This window comes from Primulina tabacum, chromosome 9 (assembly GCF_025594145.1).
Source record: "Primulina tabacum isolate GXHZ01 chromosome 9, ASM2559414v2, whole genome shotgun sequence".
Lineage (NCBI taxonomy): Eukaryota > Viridiplantae > Streptophyta > Magnoliopsida > Lamiales > Gesneriaceae > Primulina > Primulina tabacum.
In genome coordinates this window covers 7,243,911-7,251,389 of record NC_134558.1, presented here as the reverse complement: position 1 = coordinate 7,251,389, position 7,479 = coordinate 7,243,911, and the positions used below count along the sequence as shown (strand labels likewise).

General features: G+C 39.4%; 1 pseudogene; it reads right to left on the bottom strand.

Annotated features, from left to right (window-relative positions):
• Positions 1-370: 370 nt before the first annotated feature.
• Positions 371-7,263, bottom strand: LOC142556893 (uncharacterized; annotated as a pseudogene).
• Between the last annotated feature and the right edge of the window lie 216 nt (positions 7,264-7,479).

Sequence of the window (7,479 nt, the reverse complement as noted above, 5' to 3'; positions counted from 1 at the left end):
CCGCCGAACTCATTGTAATTTGCCTCTTTGGAAGATCAATCTCGCTCCCGACCTGTAGAAAACTACTGCCCGAGCGCCATACCTTCTGGACATCGTCAACTTTGCTTGGCACTTGGCTCCGATTTTAGTTTTCCGGCCATTTTTCCTTCAAATTCGTCATGCACAAGTGAGAAATGATCAAATGCATATGCTTTACTCTAAAATGAACCAAATGTAAACGAAATGTATGCATGCACAATGCAAACACACACAAACTAATGCAATAAAACACAGTAAAAACCACACATATCACATGCCTTCCATCTGGCTGGCATAGATCTCAATGGTTTTTTAAGAGGAATCTTGGGCATCTCAAATTCCTTCGCTGATCTCAAATCTTGTATGCAATGGGGAGAACATCAAGCTCCAGCTTTAAAATAACTGCAGCATTATCGGGAGTTGTACAGCTGGTGGCGTCAAAATTGTTATACCTATGAATAATAATCAGTGGTAGAAGACACTCTCTCATTTGAGGGTCAATAAAAGGTCGCCGAATGAGAAAAACTTCAATCTCATCTGCATCTTCCCAATCCAACATCTGGAGTTTCAGATTGGCCAGGTTATCCAACAGATCTTTTTTCTAGAATGGTTTTCAACAATAATAAAGTGCGGTATTCAAACCATCTATCAAACAACTTCAGTTTCTTTGCCACCATCTTCATTACTTGTGGCAGAGTCAGAATGACATGTATGAAAAATAATATAAATCTGTGAGGGCGGTTGCATATTCCCCTTACCCTTGTCCATAGGATTCACTGAAGGGGCAAAAGAAGCGTTTGAAGGAGCAGAACCTTCATAAATGAGAATTCCAACCACCAGTGGAGTGGGATGGACTTATGGGACCCATTCCGGCCAAGTCAGTTCAGACATTAATTTTAGCTTCTTTTTATTGAGCTCTTTATCACCCTTGGACCCATGTGGTTCAACATCTGATCGTTTGGATGCAGTGATTGGGGTCCTTGGCTTGGTTAACACTTGTTTAAGAGGGACATTCTCCTGATTGTCCTCTTCATCAGTGTTAGAATACACCATCTTCCTCTTCATTGGTGCCTTAGCCGGTGCTTTCTTCTTCTTATGAGCCTTCTGCTCAGCACCTTTAAGCGACTTGAATTTTTGTGGAGCAACAGTCGAGGAAGAATTTCTCTTCAAGAAAACTGCAATAGTTGCACGATTGAACCAATTCTTAGGATGTGATGGTTCAGTAATTCCAAATTTAACCTTCAGCAATCCAAGCTGATAAGAAATTTGCAGAGAAAAACCTTCAGATTGACCCATGTCTTTGGTAATCTCACAGAGGGTTCCGAAAATAATGTTAGAAGAGTTTGCGACATTTTAACATCGACCGGAATTCCCCCTTCATATTTATCTAATTTGATTGATGCACTTATGGGAGTTGATGCTACTGAACAGTTGTCCATTCCAAACTTCTTGATGACCTCTTTGGTATACTTGGATTGATTAATGAAAAAATATATTTTGAGTTGTTTAAATTGCAATCCAAGGAAGAATGTAAGTTCACCCATCATACTGATCTCGAATCTCTTGCAGGATGATACGAAACCTTGTACGAGTGAAAGGCAAGCACGAATATTGAAATCGCACCCTCAATTCAATAATGAACAAGAATCGAATTATGTTGTCCCGATCTTTTAAAACAAGTAACGATTTGTGATATTCACCTTTAAGCGATTATAACATAGCAACAAATATCAACGATTAATCGAATTTCAAACGAACCTTCAAAGAACTTGTTTTGACAATCCGTGCGAAAAACAATCGACAAACGCCACAAAGATGCAATCTTTGATAAGTTTGATTTGTGTTGAAGATCAAAGCAAAATGCCTTGAATATTGAGAGAAATCTCCAATAATATGTTTAAAGTCTGAAATTCTTTCGTTCATGGTATGATACAATGCATATATAATCAATAAAGCATGAAAAAGTAGTGTAAAAAAGCTTAATTAAGATAACTAGCAAATTTGACACGGAAGTGAAGACCGCGGGTGCGCTATAGATTCGACCGCGGGTGCGGTGAAGCTTCGGGATTAGCAAATTTGACACGGAAGTGAAGACCGCGGGTCCGCTATAGATTCGACCGCGGGTGCGGTGAAGCTTCGGGATTAGCAAATTTGACACGGAAGTGAAGACCGCGGGTGCGCTGTAGATTCGACCGCGGGCGCGGTGAAGCTTCGGGATTAGCAAATTTGACACAGAAGTGAAGACCACGGGTACGCTGATGATACGACCACGGGTGCGGTGCAGCTTCGGGAAATTCGATTATCATGGACCGCGGGTGCGGTCCCTTTATTAGCGCGGGTGCGCTGGTCCTTCGGCCATTGGACCGCGGGTGCGGTCCCTGTTTTAGCGCGGGTGCGCTGGACCTTCGGCAATTGCACTTGAATAACATTTCAAAAACCTCCAATATTATTCCCATGATTCCCACCCTCCTCTAATTTAGTCACCCAATTTGTAGATCCTCCTTGGTAGTTCATCATGAGTCCTTGAAGTGCTTCTTTAAACTTCTTGCTACGTCCCCTCGTTATAGGTCCTTCGGGCAACTCCAGCAACTCCCATGTTTTCTTTGGTGCTTGATCAACCACGTTTGCATCATTTTCCCCTTCTTGAAAAGGATTTGTCCTCAAATCTTGATCATCTCCTACATCAAACAACGAAAGATCACTAACATTAAAAGTAGAACTGACATTGTACTCACCTGGTAGGTCTAATTTGTAGGCATTGTCGTTGATCTTTTCAAGCACTTGAAATGGTCCATCACCCCTAGGTAAGAGCTTCGAACTTCGTTTTTCTGGAAATCTTTCCTTCCTTAAGTGCAACCATACCCAATCTCCCTTTTCAAAAATCATCTTTTTCCTCCCCTTGTTGGCTTGCTTCGTATATTGTAAATTCTTCTTCTCGATGTTATTCTTGACCTTCTCATGCAAACTTCTAACGAATTCAGCTTTCTTCTTGCCATCCATGTTCAACCTTTCACTCACAGGCAAAGACATCAAATCCAAAGGAGTTAAAGGATTAAAACCATAAACAATCTCAAATGGTGAATAATTCGTAGTAGAATGCACGCTACGGTTATAAGCAAACTCAACAAATGACAAACATTCTTCCAAATTTTTCAAGTTCTTTTTGAGTATAGCACGCAAAAGTGTTCCTAGAGTTCTATTAACAACTTCAGTTTGTCCATCCGTTTGAGGATGACATGTAGTAGAAAACAACAGTTTAGTGCCAAGCTTAGCCCACAAAGTTTTCCAAAAGTAACTCAAAAACTTAACATCACGGTCAGATACAATAGTCCTAGGCATACCATGCAACCTAATGACTTCCTTAAAGAACAAATTTGCAATGTTGAATGCATCATCGATTTTATGACAAGTAATAAAATGTGCCATTTTAGAGAATCTATCAACAACAACAAATATTGAATCCCTCCCCTTCTTAGTCCTTGGCAAACCTAAAACAAAATCCATAAAAATATCAATCCAAGGTTCACTAGGAACAGGAAGTGGTGTATACAATCCATGTGGTTGTGTTCTAGACTTAGCTTGTCTACAAGTAATGCATTTTTCACAAACACGTTCAACATCACTTTTCATATGTGGCCAATAAAAATGCTCATGCAAACAACTCAAAATTTTAGCCACACCAAAGTGCCCCATCAAACCACCACCATGTGCCTCCCTCACAAATAATTCACGAATTGATGACTTAGGAATGTACAATCTATCTTCTCTAAATAAAAACCCATTATGCAAATAAAATTTATCATGTGGACCATGCATACATGTTTCAAATACTTCCTTAAAATCCTCATCCATCGCATACAATTTTTTCACATATTCAAATCCCAAAATTTTTGAATCCAAGGTAGAAATTAGTACGTACCTCCGTGATAGTGCGTCGGCCACTACTTTATCCTTACCTTGTTTGTATTTGATTATGTAGGGAAATGTTCCTATGAATGCCCCCCCTGAATGCCACCCACTTGGCATGCCACTTGTTCAGTTTCTGTTGTCCCCTAAGGTACTTTAGAGACTCATGATCGGTATGGATCACAAACTCCTTAGGCCTCAAGTAGTATTGCCACATCTCCAAAGTCCTCACAAGCGCGTACAACTCATTGTCATACATTGGATAGTTCAGTGCTGCTCCATTGAGTTTCTCACTAAAGTACGCCACTGGTCGTCCTCCTTGCATCAAAACACCTCCAATACCTACACTTGAAGCATCACATTCAATTTCAAAAGTATTAGAAAAATCAGGCAAAACAAGTAAAGGCGCATTAATTAATTTTTGTTTAATAATATTAAAAGACTTCTCTTGCTCCTCGCCCCAATGGAATGGAACGTTCTTCTTAATCACCACCGTCATCGGTGCCGCCAGTGTGCTAAAATCTTTTACAAACCTCCTATAGAATCTTACAAGATCATGAAAGCTTCGAACTTGACTAACATTAGCAGGCGTTGGCCAATCTCGAATAGCACTTACCTTGTCCTCATCCACTTGTATCCCCTGTGAACTTACCACAAAACCAAGAAAGACAAGTTTGCTTGTAAAAAAATCACATTTCTTAAGATTAGCATATAAATGTTCAGCCCTAAGTGTTGTCAGTACAAGTCTCAAATGCTCAACATGCTCTTCTAAATCTTTGCTACACACAAGAATATCATCAAAATAAACCACAACAAATTTTCTTATGTAAGCACACAAAACATGATTCATCAACCTCATAAAGGTACTAGGAGCATTAGTTAAGCCAAAAGGACATGACCATCCACTCATATAACCCATATTTGGTTTTAAATGCCGTTTTCCACTCATCACATTCCCTCATTCTAATTTGGTGATAACCACTTTTTAAATCAATCTTACTAAAAATACATGCACCACGCAACTCATCTAACATATGATCTAGTCTAGGTATGGGATGCCTATACTTGATGGTTATATTATTGATTGCCCTACAATCTACACACATTCGCCATGATCCATCTTTTTTAGTAACTAATAAAACAGGTACAGCACAAGGAGACATGGACTCATGCACAAAACCCCTATCTAACAATTCACTTACCTGTCGCTGAAGCTCCTTAATCTCATCCGGATTGCTTCTATAAGCTGGACGATTTGGCAATGCACTTCCGGGCACAAAATCAATTTGGTGCTCAATCCCCCTCAATGGTGGTATTCCTTGAGGTAGCTCCTCCGGAAATATATCATCAAACTCCTGCAAAAGGGAAACAACAATGCTCGGAAGGAAGATTTCCGGCTATATCACTTGTGTTAAAGAGAATCTCTTTGTAAAGAATCAACACAAGTGTATCATGTGTGTGCAACAATTGTTTCATATCGCTCTTTTGGGCCATATATGTTTTCTTTTTTACCTCTTTCCTCTCATTTTCTTTTCCCTCTTTTTTTATCTCTATGGTCATCTCATCATTTTTTTTATCACTTATTATTTTGACCATATCTTTTTCTTGTTTGTTTAAGGCCACCTCACTTTTCTTTTCACTCTTTCTTTCGGTCTCATCTTTGTTTTCTTTTGTCGTTGGTCTTCCATGATTTGTTTTGGGGACAAAGGAAGTAAAACAATGGGTTCTTTCTTGAGTACAAAAGAATATCTATTTTTAAACCCATCATGTGTCACTTGCCTATCATATTGCCATGGTATCCCTAACAAAATATGACAAGCATGCATTGGCACCACATCACATAACACCTCATCAATATACTTCCCAATCGAAAACGCAACCAAGACTTGTTTGTTCACTTTCACTTCACCACAATCATTCAACCACTGTAGCCTATATGGTTGAGGATGTTTCAAAGTAGGCAAGCTCAATTTTTCAACCATCTCAAAACTAGCAACATTGGTACAACTTCCTCCATCTATAATAAGATTGCAAACCTTGCCATTGACAAAACACCTAGTATGGAATAAGTTTTCCCTTTGGTTAGTTTCTTCTTCCTTGACTTGGGTACTCATTATACGCCTAGTCACTAATGCTTCGCCCACAACTGCCTCATATCCCTCATCAGGATCCTCTAATGCAGGCATCTCATCTTTATCCTCTCCATCATCTCCCTCACTATGAGATTCATACTCCCCATAATTATTCAACACCATCACCCTTTTATTGGGACATTGGCTAGCAATATGACCAACTCCTTAACACCTAAAACATTTAATATCTCTAGAATGATTAATAGGAGTTTCAGGTTAACCTTGCACTCCCTGCTTAGGTGCCTCCTGTTTAATGTCAACTTTGGGTTTGACCACTACCTTGCTTTCTTCACGTTTAACAACGTTGGAACGCTAAGGTGTTGATGTATTCCCATATTGTGTGGTATGGCCAACTCCTCTCCTCTTGAGTTGTTGCTCCACTTTTCTCGCCATCTGCACCATTTCATCTAGATCCATAGTAATGTCTAAGCTCCACTTGGTCTTGAATTTCCCTGTTCAAACCACACAGAAAACGAGCCATAGTAGCCTCACTATCCTCATCTATATTTGTTCTAATCATGACTACTTCCAACTCTTTATAGTAGTCCTCAACACTCTTCACACCCTGTCTTAAAGTTTGTAACTTCTTAAACATTTCTCTATAGTAGTGATTTGGTACAAACCTCTTCCTCATTACGCTCTTCATCTCAGCCCAAGTTTCTATAGGCCTCTCATTGCATCTTCTCTTAGTGGTAACTAATTGATCCCACCAAATAAGTGCATAATCAACAAACTCAACAACGGCCAACCTAACCTTTTTGAGTTCAGAATAATGGTGACAATCAAACACAAATTCAACTCGCTTTTCCCATTCTAAATAAGCCTCTGGATCCGACTTACCATGGAACGACGGAATTTTCATCTTAATGCTACCTATGTTATTATCTTCCTTATTCCCATCATCGTACCTACCCCGTAAGGCTTCTCTTCTTCTCCTACCAAATCCTCTACCTCTTCCGCTCCTACCCCAGTTCTCGTTTTGACTCTCCTCTTCTACTCCTAATTCATAATCATCCTCTACTTCTTCGACTGTACCCAAACCTTTAGGTTTAGATTTATTTTCACTAGTGCTAACTTCAAGCCTATCCAACCTCTCATATAAAGGATCCAACTCGGCCCTCATCATTCTACTAAAATGCCCAAATAACGCCTCCATTTGAACCTTAGACAAACCCTGGTTCGAACTTTCTCCTACTTCCCTCTCCATTTTACTTTCAGATTTTGTACCTGCAAGAAAATGTTAGTAGAAATAAAAGATGTTCCTCACTCAAATTCTCACAATCACTCCAAAGAAATAACACTTGCACTCAAATATTTTCACTCGAATGTGATAGTTCTCTCAAAGATGTGATCAATCTTTATATTTGTATACCAAACTATCAAGATTCAATTCGTGACACTCGCAACTGTCTCACTTGGATTG